This window comes from Phalangium opilio, unplaced genomic scaffold, assembly GCF_054372755.1.
Source record: "Phalangium opilio isolate 3A_F unplaced genomic scaffold, DU_Popi_V2 ptg000073l_1, whole genome shotgun sequence".
In the NCBI taxonomy this organism is placed as follows: domain Eukaryota; kingdom Metazoa; phylum Arthropoda; class Arachnida; order Opiliones; family Phalangiidae; genus Phalangium; species Phalangium opilio.
The window spans coordinates 506,838-525,880 of NW_028324183.1; the positions used below are offsets into that span (position 1 = coordinate 506,838).

At 44.8% G+C, this 19,043-nt stretch overlaps 1 non-coding gene across 1 annotated transcript; it reads right to left on the reverse strand.

Annotated features, from left to right (window-relative positions):
• Nucleotides 1-2,140: 2,140 nt before the first annotated feature.
• On the reverse strand, nt 2,141-2,262 carry TRNAF-AAA (transfer RNA phenylalanine (anticodon AAA)). Its single transcript has 2 exons — nt 2,225-2,262; nt 2,141-2,186 (listed from the first exon to the last, which is right to left on the reverse strand). It is a non-coding gene; the product is annotated as a tRNA-Phe (tRNA).
• Nucleotides 2,263-19,043: the final 16,781 nt, after the last annotated feature.

A 19,043-nucleotide genomic window follows, 5' to 3' on the forward strand; every position in this document is an offset into this window, starting at 1 on the left:
CTTCTAATTTGGACTTTTTATAAATTACATCTCTTCCAGTTAATTTCATAAAACATATCGTGTCAGAAGTGGGATTCGAACCCACGCCCTCATACGAGGACCAGAATACACAGATTCAAGTTGTGAACGAAAGAAACTACGCCCCTTGAGTCTTGCGCCTTAGACTGCTCCGCCATCCTGACGTGGTCACTTCTAATTTGGACTTTTTATAAATTACATCTCTTCCAGTTAATTTCATAAAACATATCGTGTCAGAAGTGGGATTCGAACCCACCCCCTCATACGAGGACCAGAATACACAGATTCACGTTGTGAACGAAGGAAACTGAGCCCCTTGAGTTTTGCGCCTTAGACCGATCCGCCATCCTGACGTGGTCACTTCTAATTTGGACGTTTTATAAATTACATCTCTTCCAGTTAATTTCATAAAACATATCGTGTGAGAAGTGGGATTCGAACCCACGCCCTCATACGAGGAGCAGAATCCACAGATTCACGTAGTGAATGAAAGAAACTAAGCCCCTTAAGACTGGCGTCTTAGACCGCTCCGCCATCCTGACGTGGTCACTTCTAATTTGGACGTTTTATAAATTACATCTCTTCCAGTTAATTTCATAAACCACTTCGTGTCAGTAGTGGGATTCGAACCCACGCCCTCATACGATGACCAGAATACACAGATTCACGTTGTAAACGAAGGAAACTGAGCCCCTTGAGTCTGGCGCCTTACACCGCTCGGCCACCCTGACTTGGATTCATTCAATTGGGACATTTTATAAATTACATCTCTTCCAGTTAATTTCATAAAACATATCGTGTCAGAAGTGGGATTCGAACCCACGCCCTCAAACGAGGACCAGAATACACAGATTCACGTTGTGAACGAAAGAAACTACGCCCCTTGAGTCTTGCGCCTTAGACCGCTCCGCCATCCTGACGTGGTCACTTCTAATTTGGACTTTTTATAAATTACATCTCTTCCAGTTCATTTCATAAAACATATCGTGTCAGAAGTGGGATTCGAAACCACGCCCTCATACGAGGACCAGAATACACAGATTCACGTTGTGAACGAAAGAAACTACGCCCCTTGAGTCTTGCGCCTTAAACCGATCCGCCATCCTGACGTGGTCACTTCTAATTTGGACGTTTTATAAATTACATCTCTTGCAGTTAATTTCATAAACCACTTCGTGTCAGAAGTGGGATTCGAACCCACGCCCTCATACGATGACCAGAATACACAGATTCACGTTGTGAACGAAGGAAACTGAGCCCCTTGAGTCTGGCGCCTTACACCGCCCTGCCACCCTGACTTGGATTCATTCAATTGGGACATTTTATAAATTACATCTCTTCCAGTTAATTTCATAAACCACTTCGTGTCAGAAGTGGGATTCGAACCCACGCCCTCATACGAGGACCAGAATACACAGATTCACGTTGTGAACGAAGGAAACTGAGTCCCTTGAGTCTTGCGCCTTAGACCGCTCGGCCATCCTGACATGGATTCTTTCAATTGGGACGTTTTAGAAATTACATCTCTTCCAGTTAATTTCATAAAACATATCGTGTCAGAAGTGGCATTCGAACCCACCCCCTCATACGAGGACCAGAATACACAGATTCACGTTGTGAACGAAGGAAACTGAGCCCCTTGAGTTTTGCGCCTTAGACCGATCCGCCATCCTGACGTGGTCACTTCTAATTTGGACGTTTTATAAATTACATCTATTCTAGTTAATTTCATAAAACATATCGTGTCAGAAGTGGGCTTCGAACCCACGCCCTCATACGAGGACCGGAATACACAGATTCACGTTGTGAACGAAAGAAACTACGACCCCTTGAGTCTGGCGGCTTAGACCGCTCGGCCATCCTGACTTGGATTCATCCAATTGGGACGTTTTAGAAATTACATCTCTTCCAGTTAATTTCATAAAACATATCGTGTCAGAAGTGGCATTCGAACCCACGCCCTCATACGAGGACCAGAATACACAGATTCACGTTGTGAACGAAAGAAACTACGCCCCTTGAGTCTTGCGCCTTAGACCGCTCCGCCATCCTGACGTGGTCACTTCAAATTTGGACTTTTTATAAATTACATCTCTTCCAGTTAATTTCATAAAACATATCGTGTCAGAAGTGGGATTCGAACCCACGCCCTCATACGAGGACCAGAATACACAGATTCACGTTATGAACGAAAGAAACTAAGCCCCTTTAGTCTGGCGTCTTAGACCGCTCCGCCATCCTGACGTGGTCACTTCTAATTTGGACGTTTTATAAATTACATCTCTTCCAGTTAATTTCATAAACCACTTCGTGTCAGAAGTGGAATTCGAACCCACGCCCTCATACGAGGACCAGAATACACAGATTCACGTTGTGAACGAAAGAAACTAACCCCTTGAGTCTTGCGCCTTAGACCGCTCCGCCATCCTGACGTGGTCACTTCTAATTTGGACTTTTTATAAATTACATCTCTTCCAGTTAATTTCATAAAACATATCGTGTCAGAAGTGGGATTCGAACCCACGCCCTCATACGAGGACCAGAATACACAGATTCACGTTGTGAACGAAAGAAACTACGCCCCTTGAGTCTTGCGCCTTAGACTGCTCCGCCATCCTGACGTGGTCACTTCTAATTTGGACTTTTTATAAATTACATCTCTTCCAGTTAATTTCATAAAACATATCGTGTCAGAAGTGGCATTCGAACCCACCCCTCATACGAGGACCAGAATACACAGATTCAGGTTGTGAACGAAAGAAACTACGCCCCTTGAGTCTTGCGCCTTAGACCGCTCCGCCATCCTGACGTGGTCACTTCAAATTTGGACTTTTTATAAATTACATCTCTTCCAGTTAATTGCATAAAACATATCGTGTCAGAAGTGGCATTCGAACCCACCCCCTCATACGAGGACCAGAATACACAAATTCACGTTGTGAACGAAGGAAACTGAGCCCCTTGAGTTTTGCGCCTTAGACCGATCCGCCATCCTGACGTGGTCACTTCTAATTTGGACGTTTTATAAATTACATCTCTTCCAGTTAGTTTCATAAAACATATCGTGTCAAAAGTGGCATTCGAACCCACGCCCTCATACGAGGACCAGAATACACAGATTCACGTTGTGAACGAAAGAAACTACTCCCCTTGAGTCTTGCGCCTTAGACCGCTCCGCCATCCTGACGTGGTCACTTCTAATTTGGACGTTTTATAAATTACATCTCTTCCAGTTAATTTCATAAAACATATCGTGTCAGAAGTGGCATTCGAACCCACCCCCTCATACGAGGACCAGAATACACAGATTCACGTTGTGAACGAAGGAAACTGAGCCCCTTGAGTTTTGCGCCTTAGGCCGATCCGCCATCCTGACGTGGTCACTTCTAATTTGGAAGTTTTATAAATTACATCTCTTCCAGTTAATTTCATAAAACATATCGTGTCAGAATTGGGATTCGAACCCACGCCCTCATACGAGGACCAGAATACACAGATTGACGTTGTGAACGAAAGAAACTACGACCCCTTGAGTCTTGCGCCTTAGACCGCTCCGCCATCCTGACGTGGTCACTTCTAATTTGGACGTTTTATAAATTACATCTCTTCCAGTTAATTTCATAAAACATAACGTGTCAGAAGTGGGATTCGAAACCACGCCCTCATACGAGGACCAGAATACACAGATTCACGTTGTGAACGAAGGAAACTGAGCCCCTTGAGTCTGGCGCCTTAGACCGCTCGGCCACCCTGACTTGGATTCATTCAAATGGGACGTTTTATAAATTACATCTCTTCCAGTTAATTTCATAAAACATATCGTGTCAGAAGTGGGATTCGAACCCACGCCCTCATACGAGGACCAGAATACACAGATTCACGTTGTGAACGAAAGAAACTGAGCCCCTTGAGTCTGGGGGCTTATACCGCTCGGCCATCCTGACTTGGATTCATCCAATTGGGACGTTTTATAAATTACATCTCTTCCAGTTAATTTCATAGAACATATCGTGTCAGAAGTGGGATTCGAACCCACGCCCTCATACGAGGACCAGAATACACAGATTCACGATGTGAACGAAAGAAACTACGCCACTTGAGTCTTGCGCCTTAGACCGCTCCGCCATCCTGACGTGGTCACTTCTAATTTGGACGTTTTATAAATTACATCTCTTCCAGTTAATTTCATAAACCACTTCGTGTCAGAAGTGGGATTCGAACCCACGCCCTCATACGATGACCAGAATACACAGATTCACGTTGTGAACGAAGGAAACTGAGCCCCTTAAGTCTGGCGCCTTAGACCGCTCGGCCACCCTGACTTGGATTCATTCAATTGGGACGTTTTATAAATTACATCTCTTCCAGTTAATTTCATAAAACATATCGTGTCAGAATTGGGATTCGAACCCACGCCCTCATACGAGGACCAGAATACACAGATTCGCGTTGTGAACGAAAGAAACTACGCCCCTTGAGTCTGGCGGCTTAGACCGCTCGGCCATCCTGACTTGGATTCATCCAATTGGGACGTTTTATAAATTACATCTCTTCCAGTTAATTTCATAAAACATATCGTGTCAGAAGTGGGATTCGAACGCACGCCCTCATACGAGGACCAGAATACACAGATTCACGTTGTGAACGAAAGAAACTACGACCCCTTGAGTCTTGCGCCTTAGACCGCTCCGCCATCCTGACGTGGTCACTTCTAATTTGGACGTTTTATAAATTACATCTCTTCCAGTTAATTTCATAAAACATATCGTGTCAGCAGTCGGATTCGAAACCACGCCCTCATACGAGGACCAGAATACACAGATTCACGTTGTGAACGAAGGAAACTGAGCCCCTTGAGTCTGGCGCCTTAGACCGCTCGGCCACCCTGACTTGGATTCATTCAATTGGGACGTTTTATAAATTACATCTCTTCCAGTTAATTTCATAAAACATATCGTGTCAGAAGTGGGATTCGAACCCACGCCCTCATACGAGGACCAGAATACACAGATTCACGTTGTGAACGAAAGAAACTGAGCCCCTTGAGTCTGGCGGCTTAGACCGCTCGGCCATCCTGACTTGGATTCATCCAATTGGGACGTTTTATAAATTACATCTCTTCCAGTTAATTTCATAAAACATATCGTGTCAGAAGTGGGATTCGAACCCACGCCCTCATACGAGGACCAGAATACACAGATTCACGTTGTGAACGAAAGAAACTACGCCCCTTGAGTCTTGCGCCTTAGACCGCTCCGCCATCCTGACGTGGTCACTTCAAATTTGGACTTTTTATAAATTACATCTCTTCCAGTTCATTTCATAAAACATATCGTGTCAGAAGTGGCATTCGAACCCACCCCCTCATACGAGGACCAGAATACACAAATTCACGTTGTGAACGAAGGAAACTGAGCCCCTTGAGTTTTGCGCCTTAGACCGATCCGCCATCCTGACGTGGTCACTTTTAATTTGGACGTTTTATAAATTACATCTCTTCCAGTTAGTTTCATAAAACATATCGTGTCAAAAGTGGCATTCGAACCCACGCCCTCATACGAGGACCAGAATACACACATTCACGTTGTGAACGAAAGAAACTACGCCCCCTGAGTCTTGCGCCTTAGACCGCTCCGCCATCCTGACGTGGTCACTTCTAATTTGGACGTTTTATAAATTACATCTCTTCCAGTTAATTTCATAAAACATATCGTGTCAGAAGTGGCATTCGAACCCACGCCCTCATACGAGGACCAGAATACACAGATTGACGTTGTGAACGAAAGAAACTACGACCCCTTGAGTCTTGCGCCTTAGACCGCTCCGCCATCCTGACGTGGTCACTTCTAATTTGGACGTTTTATAAATTACATCTCTTCCAGTTAATTTCATAAAACATAACGTGTCAGAAGTGGGATTCGAAACCACGCCCTCATACGAGGACCAGAATACACAGATTCACGTTGTGAACGAAGGAAACTGAGCCCCTTGAGTCTGGCGCCTTAGACCGCTCGGCCACCCTAACTTGGATTCATTCAATTGGGACGTTTTATAAATTACATCTCTTCCAGTTAATTTCATAAAACATATCGTGTCAGAAGTGGGATTCGAACCCACGCCCTCATACGAGGACCAGAATACACAGATTCACGTTGTGAACGAAAAAAACTGAGCCCCTTGAGTCTGGGGGCTTATACCGCTCGGACATCCTGACTTGGATTCATCCAATTGGGACGTTTTATAAATTACATCTCTTCCAGTTAATTTCATAGAACATATCGTGTCAGAAGTGGGATTCGAACCCACGCCCTCATACGAGGACCAGAATACACAGATTCACGATGTGAACGAAAGAAACTACGCCCCTTGAGTCTTGCGCCTTAGACCGCTCCGCCATCCTGACGTGGTCACTTCTAATTTGGACTTTTTATAAATTACATCTCTTCCAGTTCATTTCATAAAACATATCGTGTCAGAAGTGGGATTCGAAACCACGCCCTCATACGAGGACCAGAATACACAGATTCACGTTGTGAACGAAGGAAACTGAGCCTCTTGAGTCTTGCGCCTTAGACCGCTCCGCCATCCTGACGTGGTCACTTCTAATTTGGACGTTTTATAAATTACATCTCTTCCAGTTAATTTCATAAACCACTTCGTGTCAGAAGTGGGATTCGAACCCACGCCCTCATACGATGACCAGAATACACAGATTCACGTTGTGAACGAAGGAAACTGAGCCCCTAAAGTCTGGCGCCTTAGACCGCTCGGCCACCCTGACTTGGATTCATTCAATTGGGACGTTTTATAAATTACATCTCTTCCAGTTAATTTCATAAAACATATCGTGTCAGAATTGGGATTCGAACCCACGCCCTCATACGAGGACCAGAATACACAGATTCACGTTGTGAACGAAAGAAACTACGCCCCTTGAGTCTGGCGGCTTAGACCGCTCGGCCATCCTGACGTGGTCACTTCTAATTTGGACGTTTTATAAATTACATCTCTTCCAGTTAGTTTCATAAAACATATCGTGTCAAAAGTGGCATTCGAACCCACGCCCTCATACGAGGACCAGAATACACAGATTCACGTTGTGAACGAAAGAAACTACTCCCCTTGAGTCTTGCGCCTTAGACCGCTCCGCCATCCTGACGTGGTCACTTCTAATTTGGACGTTTTATAAATTACATCTCTTCCAGTTAATTTCATAAAACATATCGTGTCAGAAGTGGCATTCGAACCCACCCCCTCATACGAGGACCAGAATACACAGATTCACGTTGTGAACGAAGGAAACTGAGCCCCTTGAGTTTTGCGCCTTAGGCCGATCCGCCATCCTGACGTGGTCACTTCTAATTTGGAAGTTTTATAAATTACATCTCTTCCAGTTAATTTCATAAAACATATCGTGTCAGAATTGGGATTCGAACCCACGCCCTCATACGAGGACCAGAATACACAGATTGACGTTGTGAACGAAAGAAACTACGACCCCTTGAGTCTTGCGCCTTAGACCGCTCCGCCATCCTGACGTGGTCACTTCAAATTTGGACGTTTTATAAATTACATCTCTTCCAGTTAATTTCATAAAACATATCGTGTCAGAAGTGGCATTCGAACCCACCCCCTCATACGAGGACCAGAATACACAGATTCACGTTGTGAACGAAGGAAACTGAGCCCCTTGAGTTTTGCGCCTTAGGCCGATCCGCCATCCTGACGTGGTCACTTCTAATTTGGAAGTTTTATAAATTACATCTCTTCCAGTTAATTTCATAAAACATATCGTGTCAGAATTGGGATTCGAACCCACGCCCTCATACGAGGACCAGAATACACAGATTGACGTTGTGAACGAAAGAAACTACGACCCCTTGAGTCTTGCGCCTTAGACCGCTCCGCCATCCTGACGTGGTCACTTCTAATTTGGACGTTTTATAAATTACATCTCTTCCAGTTAATTTCATAAAACATAACGTGTCAGAAGTGGGATTCGAAACCACGCCCTCATACGAGGACCAGAATACACAGATTCACGTTGTGAACGAAGGAAACTGAGCCCCTTGAGTCTGGCGCCTTAGACCGCTCGGCCACCCTAACTTGGATTCATTCAATTGGGACGTTTTATAAATTACATCTCTTCCAGTTAATTTCATAAAACATATCGTGTCAGAAGTGGGATTCGAACCCACGCCCTCATACGAGGACCAGAATACACAGATTCACGTTGTGAACGAAAGAAACTGAGCCCCTTGAGTCTGGGGGCTTATACCGCTCGGCCATCCTGACTTGGATTCATCCAATTGGGACGTTTTATAAATTACATCTCTTCCAGTTAATTTCATAGAACATATCGTGTCAGAAGTGGGATTCGAACCCACGCCCTCATACGAGGACCAGAATACACAGATTCACGATGTGAACGAAAGAAACTACGCCCCTTGAGTCTTGCGCCTTAGACCGCTCCGCCATCCTGACGTGGTCACTTCTAATTTGGACTTTTTATAAATTACATCTCTTCCAGTTCATTTCATAAAACATATCGTGTCAGAAGTGGGATTCGAAACCACGCCCTCATACGAGGACCAGAATACACAGATTCACGTTGTGAACGAAGGAAACTGAGCCCCTTGAGTCTTGCGCCTTAGACCGCTCCGCCATCCTGACGTGGTCACTTCTAATTTGGACGTTTTATAAATTACATCTCTTCCAGTTAATTTCATAAACCACTTCGTGTCAGAAGTGGGATTCGAACCCACGCCCTCATACGATGACCAGAATACACAGATTCACGTTGTGAACGAAGGAAACTGAGCCCCTTAAGTCTGGCGCCTTAGACCGCTCGGCCACCCTGACTTGGATTCATTCAATTGGGACGTTTTATAAATTACATCTCTTCCAGTTAATTTCATAAAACATATCGTGTCAGAATTGGGATTCGAACCCACGCCCTCATACGAGGACCAGAATACACAGATTCACGTTGTGAACGAAAGAAACTACGCCCCTTGAGTCTGGCGGCTTAGACCGCTCGGCCATCCTGACGTGGTCACTTCTAATTTGGACGTTTTATAAATTACATCTCTTCCAGTTAGTTTCATAAAACATATCGTGTCAAAAGTGGCATTCGAACCCACGCCCTCATACGAGGACCAGAATACACAGATTCACGTTGTGAACGAAAGAAACTACTCCCCTTGAGTCTTGCGCCTTAGACCGCTCCGCCATCCTGACGTGGTCACTTCTAATTTGGACGTTTTATAAATTACATCTCTTCCAGTTAATTTCATAAAACATATCGTGTCAGAAGTGGCATTCGAACCCACCCCCTCATACGAGGACCAGAATACACAGATTCACGTTGTGAACGAAGGAAACTGAGCCCCTTGAGTTTTGCGCCTTAGGCCGATCCGCCATCCTGACGTGGTCACTTCTAATTTGGAAGTTTTATAAATTACATCTCTTCCAGTTAATTTCATAAAACATATCGTGTCAGAATTGGGATTCGAACCCACGCCCTCATACGAGGACCAGAATACACAGATTGACGTTGTGAACGAAAGAAACTACGACCCCTTGAGTCTTGCGCCTTAGACCGCTCCGCCATCCTGACGTGGTCACTTCAAATTTGGACGTTTTATAAATTACATCTCTTCCAGTTAATTTCATAAAACATATCGTGTCAGAAGTGGCATTCGAACCCACCCCCTCATACGAGGACCAGAATACACAGATTCACGTTGTGAACGAAGGAAACTGAGCCCCTTGAGTTTTGCGCCTTAGGCCGATCCGCCATCCTGACGTGGTCACTTCTAATTTGGAAGTTTTATAAATTACATCTCTTCCAGTTAATTTCATAAAACATATCGTGTCAGAAGTGGCATTCGAACCCACCCCCTCATACGAGGACCAGAATACACAGATTCACGTTGTGAACGAAGGAAACTGAGCCCCTTGAGTTTTGCGCCTTAGGCCGATCCGCCATCCTGACGTGGTCACTTCTAATTTGGAAGTTTTATAAATTACATCTCTTCCAGTTAATTTCATAAAACATATCGTGTCAGAATTGGGATTCGAACCCACGCCCTCATACGAGGACCAGAATACACAGATTGACGTTGTGAACGAAAGAAACTACGACCCCTTGAGTCTTGCGCCTTAGACCGCTCCGCCATCCTGACGTGGTCACTTCAAATTTGGACGTTTTATAAATTACATCTCTTCCAGTTAATTTCATAAAACATATCGTGTCAGAAGTGGCATTCGAACCCACCCCCTCATACGAGGACCAGAATACACAGATTCACGTTGTGAACGAAGGAAACTGAGCCCCTTGAGTTTTGCGCCTTAGGCCGATCCGCCATCCTGACGTGGTCACTTCTAATTTGGAAGTTTTATAAATTACATCTCTTCCAGTTAATTTCATAAAACATATCGTGTCAGAATTGGGATTCGAACCCACGCCCTCATACGAGGACCAGAATACACAGATTGACGTTGTGAACGAAAGAAACTACGACCCCTTGAGTCTTGCGCCTTAGACCGCTCCGCCATCCTGACGTGGTCACTTCTAATTTGGACGTTTTATAAATTACATCTCTTCCAGTTAATTTCATAAAACATAACGTGTCAGAAGTGGGATTCGAAACCACGCCCTCATACGAGGACCAGAATACACAGATTCACGTTGTGAACGAAGGAAACTGAGCCCCTTGAGTCTGGCGCCTTAGACCGCTCGGCCACCCTGACTTGGATTCATTCAAATGGGACGTTTTATAAATTACATCTCTTCCAGTTAATTTCATAAAACATATCGTGTCAGAAGTGGGATTCGAACCCACGCCCTCATACGAGGACCAGAATACACAGATTCACGTTGTGAACGAAAGAAACTGAGCCCCTTGAGTCTGGGGGCTTATACCGCTCGGCCATCCTGACTTGGATTCATCCAATTGGGACGTTTTATAAATTACATCTCTTCCAGTTAATTTCATAGAACATATCGTGTCAGAAGTGGGATTCGAACCCACGCCCTCATACGAGGACCAGAATACACAGATTCACGATGTGAACGAAAGAAACTACGCCCCTTGAGTCTTGCGCCTTAGACCGCTCCGCCATCCTGACGTGGTCACTTCTAATTTGGACGTTTTATAAATTACATCTCTTCCAGTTAATTTCATAAACCACTTCGTGTCAGAAGTGGGATTCGAACCCACGCCCTCATACGATGACCAGAATACACAGATTCACGTTGTGAACGAAGGAAACTGAGCCCCTTAAGTCTGGCGCCTTAGACCGCTCGGCCACCCTGACTTGGATTCATTCAATTGGGACGTTTTATAAATTACATCTCTTCCAGTTAATTTCATAAAACATATCGTGTCAGAATTGGGATTCGAACCCACGCCCTCATACGAGGACCAGAATACACAGATTCACGTTGTGAACGAAAGAAACTACGCCCCTTGAGTCTGGCGGCTTAGACCGCTCGGCCATCCTGACTTGGATTCATCCAATTGGGACGTTTTATAAATTACATCTCTTCCAGTTAATTTCATAAAACATATCGTGTCAGAAGTGGGATTCGAACGCACGCCCTCATACGAGGACCAGAATACACAGATTCACGTTGTGAACGAAAGAAACTACGACCCCTTGAGTCTTGCGCCTTAGACCGCTCCGCCATCCTGACGTGGTCACTTCTAATTTGGACGTTTTATAAATTACATCTCTTCCAGTTAATTTCATAAAACATATCGTGTCAGCAGTCGGATTCGAAACCACGCCCTCATAAGAGGACCAGAATACACAGATTCACGTTGTGAACGAAGGAAACTGAGCCCCTTGAGTCTGGCGCCTTAGACCGCTCGGCCACCCTGACTTGGATTCATTCAATTGGGACGTTTTATAAATTACATCTCTTCCAGTTAATTTCATAAAACATATCGTGTCAGAAGTGGGATTCGAACCCACGCCCTCATACGAGGACCAGAATACACAGATTCACGTTGTGAACGAAAGAAACTGAGCCCCTTGAGTCTGGCGGCTTAGACCGCTCGGCCATCCTGACTTGGATTCATCCAATTGGGACGTTTTATAAATTACATCTCTTCCAGTTAATTTCATAAAACATATCGTGTCAGAAGTGGGATTCGAACCCACGCCCTCATACGAGGACCAGAATACACAGATTCACGTTGTGAACGAAAGAAACTACGCCCCTTGAGTCTTGCGCCTTAGACCGCTCCGCCATCCTGACGTGGTCACTTCAAATTTGGACTTTTTATAAATTACATCTCTTCCAGTTAATTTCATAAAACATATCGTGTCAGAAGTGGCATTCGAACCCACCCCCTCATACGAGGACCAGAATACACAAATTCACGTTGTGAACGAAGGAAACTGAGCCCCTTGAGTTTTGCGCCTTAGACCGATCCGCCATCCTGACGTGGTCACTTTTAATTTGGACGTTTTATAAATTACATCTCTTCCAGTTAGTTTCATAAAACATATCGTGTCAAAAGTGGCATTCGAACCCACGCCCTCATACGAGGACCAGAATACACACATTCACGTTGTGAACGAAAGAAACTACGCCCCCTGAGTCTTGCGCCTTAGACCGCTCCGCCATCCTGACGTGGTCACTTCTAATTTGGACGTTTTATAAATTACATCTCTTCCAGTTAATTTCATAAAACATATCGTGTCAGAAGTGGCATTCGAACCCACGCCCTCATACGAGGACCAGAATACACAGATTGACGTTGTGAACGAAAGAAACTACGACCCCTTGAGTCTTGCGCCTTAGACCGCTCCGCCATCCTGACGTGGTCACTTCTAATTTGGACGTTTTATAAATTACATCTCTTCCAGTTAATTTCATAAAACATAACGTGTCAGAAGTGGGATTCGAAACCACGCCCTCATACGAGGACCAGAATACACAGATTCACGTTGTGAACGAAGGAAACTGAGCCCCTTGAGTCTGGCGCCTTAGACCGCTCGGCCACCCTAACTTGGATTCATTCAATTGGGACGTTTTATAAATTACATCTCTTCCAGTTAATTTCATAAAACATATCGTGTCAGAAGTGGGATTCGAACCCACGCCCTCATACGAGGACCAGAATACACAGATTCACGTTGTGAACGAAAGAAACTGAGCCCCTTGAGTCTGGGGGCTTATACCGCTCGGCCATCCTGACTTGGATTCATCCAATTGGGACGTTTTATAAATTACATCTCTTCCAGTTAATTTCATAGAACATATCGTGTCAGAAGTGGGATTCGAACCCACGCCCTCATACGAGGACCAGAATACACAGATTCACGATGTGAACGAAAGAAACTACGCCCCTTGAGTCTTGCGCCTTAGACCGCTCCGCCATCCTGACGTGGTCACTTCTAATTTGGACGTTTTATAAATTACATCTCTTCCAGTTAATTTCATAAACCACTTCGTGTCAGAAGTGGGATTCGAACCCACGCCCTCATACGATGACCAGAATACACAGATTCACGTTGTGAACGAAGGAAACTGAGCCCCTTAAGTCTGGCGCCTTAGACCGCTCGGCCACCCTGACTTGGATTCATTCAATTGGGACGTTTTATAAATTACATCTCTTCCAGTTAATTTCATAAAACATATCGTGTCAGAATTGGGATTCGAACCCACGCCCTCATACGAGGACCAGAATACACAGATTCACGTTGTGAACGAAAGAAACTACGCCCCTTGAGTCTGGCGGCTTAGACCGCTCGGCCATCCTGACTTGGATTCATCCAATTGCGACGTTTTATAAATTACATCTCTTCCAGTTAATTTCATAAAACATATCGTGTCAGAAGTGGGATTCGAACGCACGCCCTCATACGAGGACCAGAATACACAGATTCACGTTGTGAACGAAAGAAACTACGACCCCTTGAGTCTTGCGCCTTAGACCGCTCCGCCATCCTGACGTGGTCACTTCTAATTTGGACGTTTTATAAATTACATCTCTTCCAGTTAATTTCATAAAACATATCGTGTCAGCAGTCGGATTCGAAACCACGCCCTCATACGAGGACCAGAATACACAGATTCACGTTGTGAACGAAGGAAACTGAGCCCCTTGAGTCTGGCGCCTTAGACCGCTCGGCCACCCTGACTTGGATTCATTCAATTGGGACGTTTTATAAATTACATCTCTTCCAGTTAATTTCATAAAACATATCGTGTCAGAAGTGGGATTCGAACCCACGCCCTCATACGAGGACCAGAATACACAGATTCACGTTGTGAACGAAAGAAACTGAGCCCCTTGAGTCTGGCGGCTTAGACCGCTCGGCCATCCTGACTTGGATTCATCCAATTGGGACGTTTTATAAATTACATCTCTTCCAGTTAATTTCATAAAACATATCGTGTCAGAAGTGGGATTCGAACCCACGCCCTCATACGAGGACCAGAATACACAGATTCACGTTGTGAACGAAAGAAACTACGCCCCTTGAGTCTTGCGCCTTAGACCGCTCCGCCATCCTGACGTGGTCACTTCAAATTTGGACTTTTTATAAATTACATCTCTTCCAGTTAATTTCATAAAACATATCGTGTCAGAAGTGGCATTCGAACCCACCCCCTCATACGAGGACCAGAATACACAAATTCACGTTGTGAACGAAGGAAACTGAGCCCCTTGAGTTTTGCGCCTTAGACCGATCCGCCATCCTGACGTGGTCACTTCTAATTTGGACGTTTTATAAATTACATCTCTTCCAGTTAGTTTCATAAAACATATCGTGTCAAAAGTGGCATTCGAACCCACGCCCTCATACGAGGACCAGAATACACACATTCACGTTGTGAACGAAAGAAACTACGCCCCCTGAGTCTTGCGCCTTAGACCGCTCCGCCATCCTGACGTGGTCACTTCTAATTTGGACGTTTTATAAATTACATCTCTTCCAGTTAATTTCATAAAACATATCGTGTCAGAAGTGGCATTCGAACCCACGCCCTCATACGAGGACCAGAATACACAGATTGACGTTGTGAACGAAAGAAACTACGACCCCTTGAGTCTTGCGCCTTAGACCGCTCCGCCATCCTGACGTGGTCACTTCTAATTTGGACGTTTTATAAATTACATCTCTTCCAGTTAATTTCATAAAACATAACGTGTCAGAAGTGGGATTCGAAACCACGCCCTCATACGAGGACCAGAATACACAGATTCACGTTGTGAACGAAGGAAACTGAGCCCCTTGAGTCTGGCGCCTTAGACCGCTCGGCCACCCTAACTTGGATTCATTCAATTGGGACGTTTTATAAATTACATCTCTTCCAGTTAATTTCATAAAACATATCGTGTCAGAAGTGGGATTCGAACCCACGCCCTCATACGAGGACCAGAATACACAGATTCACGTTGTGAACGAAAGAAACTGAGCCCCTTGAGTCTGGGGGCTTATACCGCTCGGCCATCCTGACTTGGATTCATCCAATTGGGACGTTTTATAAATTACATCTCTTCCAGTTAATTTCATAGAACATATCGTGTCAGAAGTGGGATTCGAACCCACGCCCTCATACGAGGACCAGAATACACAGATTCACGATGTGAACGAAAGAAACTACGCCCCTTGAGTCTTGCGCCTTAGACCGCTCCGCCATCCTGACGTGGTCACTTCTAATTTGGACGTTTTATAAATTACATCTCTTCCAGTTAATTTCATAAACCACTTCGTGTCAGAAGTGGGATTCGAACCCACGCCCTCATACGATGACCAGAATACACAGATTCACGTTGTGAACGAAGGAAACTGAGCCCCTTAAGTCTGGCGCCTTAGACCGCTCGGCCACCCTGACTTGGATTCATTCAATTGGGACGTTTTATAAATTACATCTCTTCCAGTTAATTTCATAAAACATATCGTGTCAGAATTGGGATTCGAACCCACGCCCTCATACGAGGACCAGAATACACAGATTCACGTTGTGAACGAAAGAAACTACGCCCCTTGAGTCTGGCGGCTTAGACCGCTCGGCCATCCTGACTTGGATTCATCCAATTGCGACGTTTTATAAATTACATCTCTTCCAGTTAATTTCATAAAACATATCGTGTCAGAAGTGGGATTCGAACGCACGCCCTCATACGAGGACCAGAATACACAGATTCACGTTGTGAACGAAAGAAACTACGACCCCTTGAGTCTTGCGCCTTAGACCGCTCCGCCATCCTGACGTGGTCACTTCTAATTTGGACGTTTTATAAATTACATCTCTTCCAGTTAATTTCATAAAACATATCGTGTCAGCAGTCGGATTCGAAACCACGCCCTCATACGAGGACCAGAATACACAGATTCACGTTGTGAACGAAGGAAACTGAGCCCCTTGAGTCTGGCGCCTTAGACCGCTCGGCCACCCTGACTTGGATTCATTCAATTGGGACGTTTTATAAATTACATCTCTTCCAGTTAATTTCATAAAACATATCGTGTCAGAAGTGGGATTCGAACCCACGCCCTCATACGAGGACCAGAATACACAGATTCACGTTGTGAACGAAAGAAACTGAGCCCCTTGAGTCTGGCGGCTTAGACCGCTCGGCCATCCTGACTTGGATTCATCCAATTGGGACGTTTTATAAATTACATCTCTTCCAGTTAATTTCATAAAACATATCGTGTCAGAAGTGGGATTCGAACCCACGCCCTCATACGAGGACCAGAATACACAGATTCACGTTGTGAACGAAAGAAACTACGCCCCTTGAGTCTTGCGCCTTAGACCGCTCCGCCATCCTGACGTGGTCACTTCAAATTTGGACTTTTTATAAATTACATCTCTTCCAGTTAATTTCATAAAACATATCGTGTCAGAAGTGGCATTCGAACCCACCCCCTCATACGAGGACCAGAATACACAAATTCACGTTGTGAACGAAGGAAACTGAGCCCCTTGAGTTTTGCGCCTTAGACCGATCCGCCATCCTGACGTGGTCACTTCTAATTTGGACGTTTTATAAATTACATCTCTTCCAGTTAGTTTCATAAAACATATCGTGTCAAAAGTGGCATTCGAACCCACGCCCTCATACGAGGACCAGAATACACACATTCACGTTGTGAACGAAAGAAACTACGCCCCCTGAGTCTTGCGCCTTAGACCGCTCCGCCATCCTGACGTGGTCACTTCTAATTTGGACGTTTTATAAATTACATCTCTTCCAGTTAATTTCATAAAACATATCGTGTCAGAAGTGGCATTCGAACCCACCCCCTCATACGAGGACCAGAATACACAGATTCACGTTGTGAACGAAGGAAACTGAGCCCCTTGAGTTTTGCGCCTTAGGCCGATCCGCCATCCTGACGTGGTCACTTCTAATTTGGAAGTTTTATAAATTATATCTCTTCCAGTTAATTTCATAAAACATATCGTGTCAGAATTGGGATTCGAACCCACGCCCTCATACGAGGACCAGAATACACAGATTGACGTTGTGAACGAAAGAAACTACGACCCCTTGAGTCTTGCGCCTTAGACCGCTCCGCCATCCTGACGTGGTCACTTCTAATTTGGACGTTTTATAAATTACATCTCTTCCAGTTAATTTCATAAAACATAACGTGTCAGAAGTGGGATTCGAAACCACGCCCTCATACGAGGACCAGAATACACAGATTCACGTTGTGAACGAAGGAAACTGAGCCCCTTGAGTCTGGCGCCTTAGACCGCTCGGCCACCCTGACTTGGATTCATTCAATTGGGACGTTTTATAAATTACATCTCTTCCAGTTAATTTCATAAAACATATCGTGTCAGAAGTGGGATTCGAACCCACGCCCTCATACGAGGACCAGAATACACAGATTCACGTTGTGAACGAAAGAAACTGAGCCCCTTGAGTCTGGCGGCTTATACCGCTCGGCCATCCTGACTTGGATTCATCCAATTGGGACGTTTTATAAATTACATCTCTTCCAGTTAATTTCATAAAACATATCGTGTCAGAAGTGGGATTCGAACCCACGCCCTCATACGAGGACCAGAATACACAGATTCACGTTGTGAACGAAAGAAACTACGCCCCTTGAGTCTTGCGCCTTAGACCGCTCCGCCATCCTGACGTGGTCACTTCTAATTTGGACGTTTTATAAATTACATCTCTTCCAGTTAATTTCATAAACCACTTCGTGTCAGAAGTGGGATTCGAACCCACGCCCTCATACGATGACCAGAATACACAGATTCACGTTGTGAACGAAGGAAACTGAGCCCCTTAAGTCTGGCGCCTTAGACCGCTCGGCCACCCTGACTTGGGTTCATTCAATTGGGACGTTTTATAAATTACATCTCTTCCAGTTAATTTCATAAAACATATCGTGTCAGAAGTGGGATTCGAACCCACGCCCTCATACGAGGACCAGAATACACAGATTCACGTTGTGAACGAAAGAAACTAACCCCTTGAGTCTTGCGCCTTAGACCGCTCGGCCATCCTGACATGGATTCTTTCAATTGGGACGTTTTAGAAATTACATCTCTTCCAGTTAATTTCATAAAACATATCGTGTCAGAAGTGGCATTCGAACCCACCCCCTCATACGAGGACCAGAATACACAGATTCACGTTGTGAACGAAGGAAACTGAGCCCCTTGAGTTTTGCGCCTTAGACCGATCCGCCATCCTGACGTGGTCACTTCTAATTTGGACGTTTTATAAATTACATCTATTCTAGTTAATTTCATAAAACATATCGTGTCAGAAGTGGGCTTCGAACCCACGCCCTCATACGAGGACCGGAATATACAGATTCACGTTGTGAACGAAAGAAACTACGACCCCTTGAGTCTTGCGCCTTAGACCGCTCCGCCATCCTGACGTGGTCACTTCTAATTTGGACGTTTTATAAATTACATCTCTTCCAGTTAATTTCATAAAACATATCGTGTGAGAAGTGGGATTCGAACCCACGCCCTCATACGAGGACCAGAATACACAGATTCACGTTGTGAACGA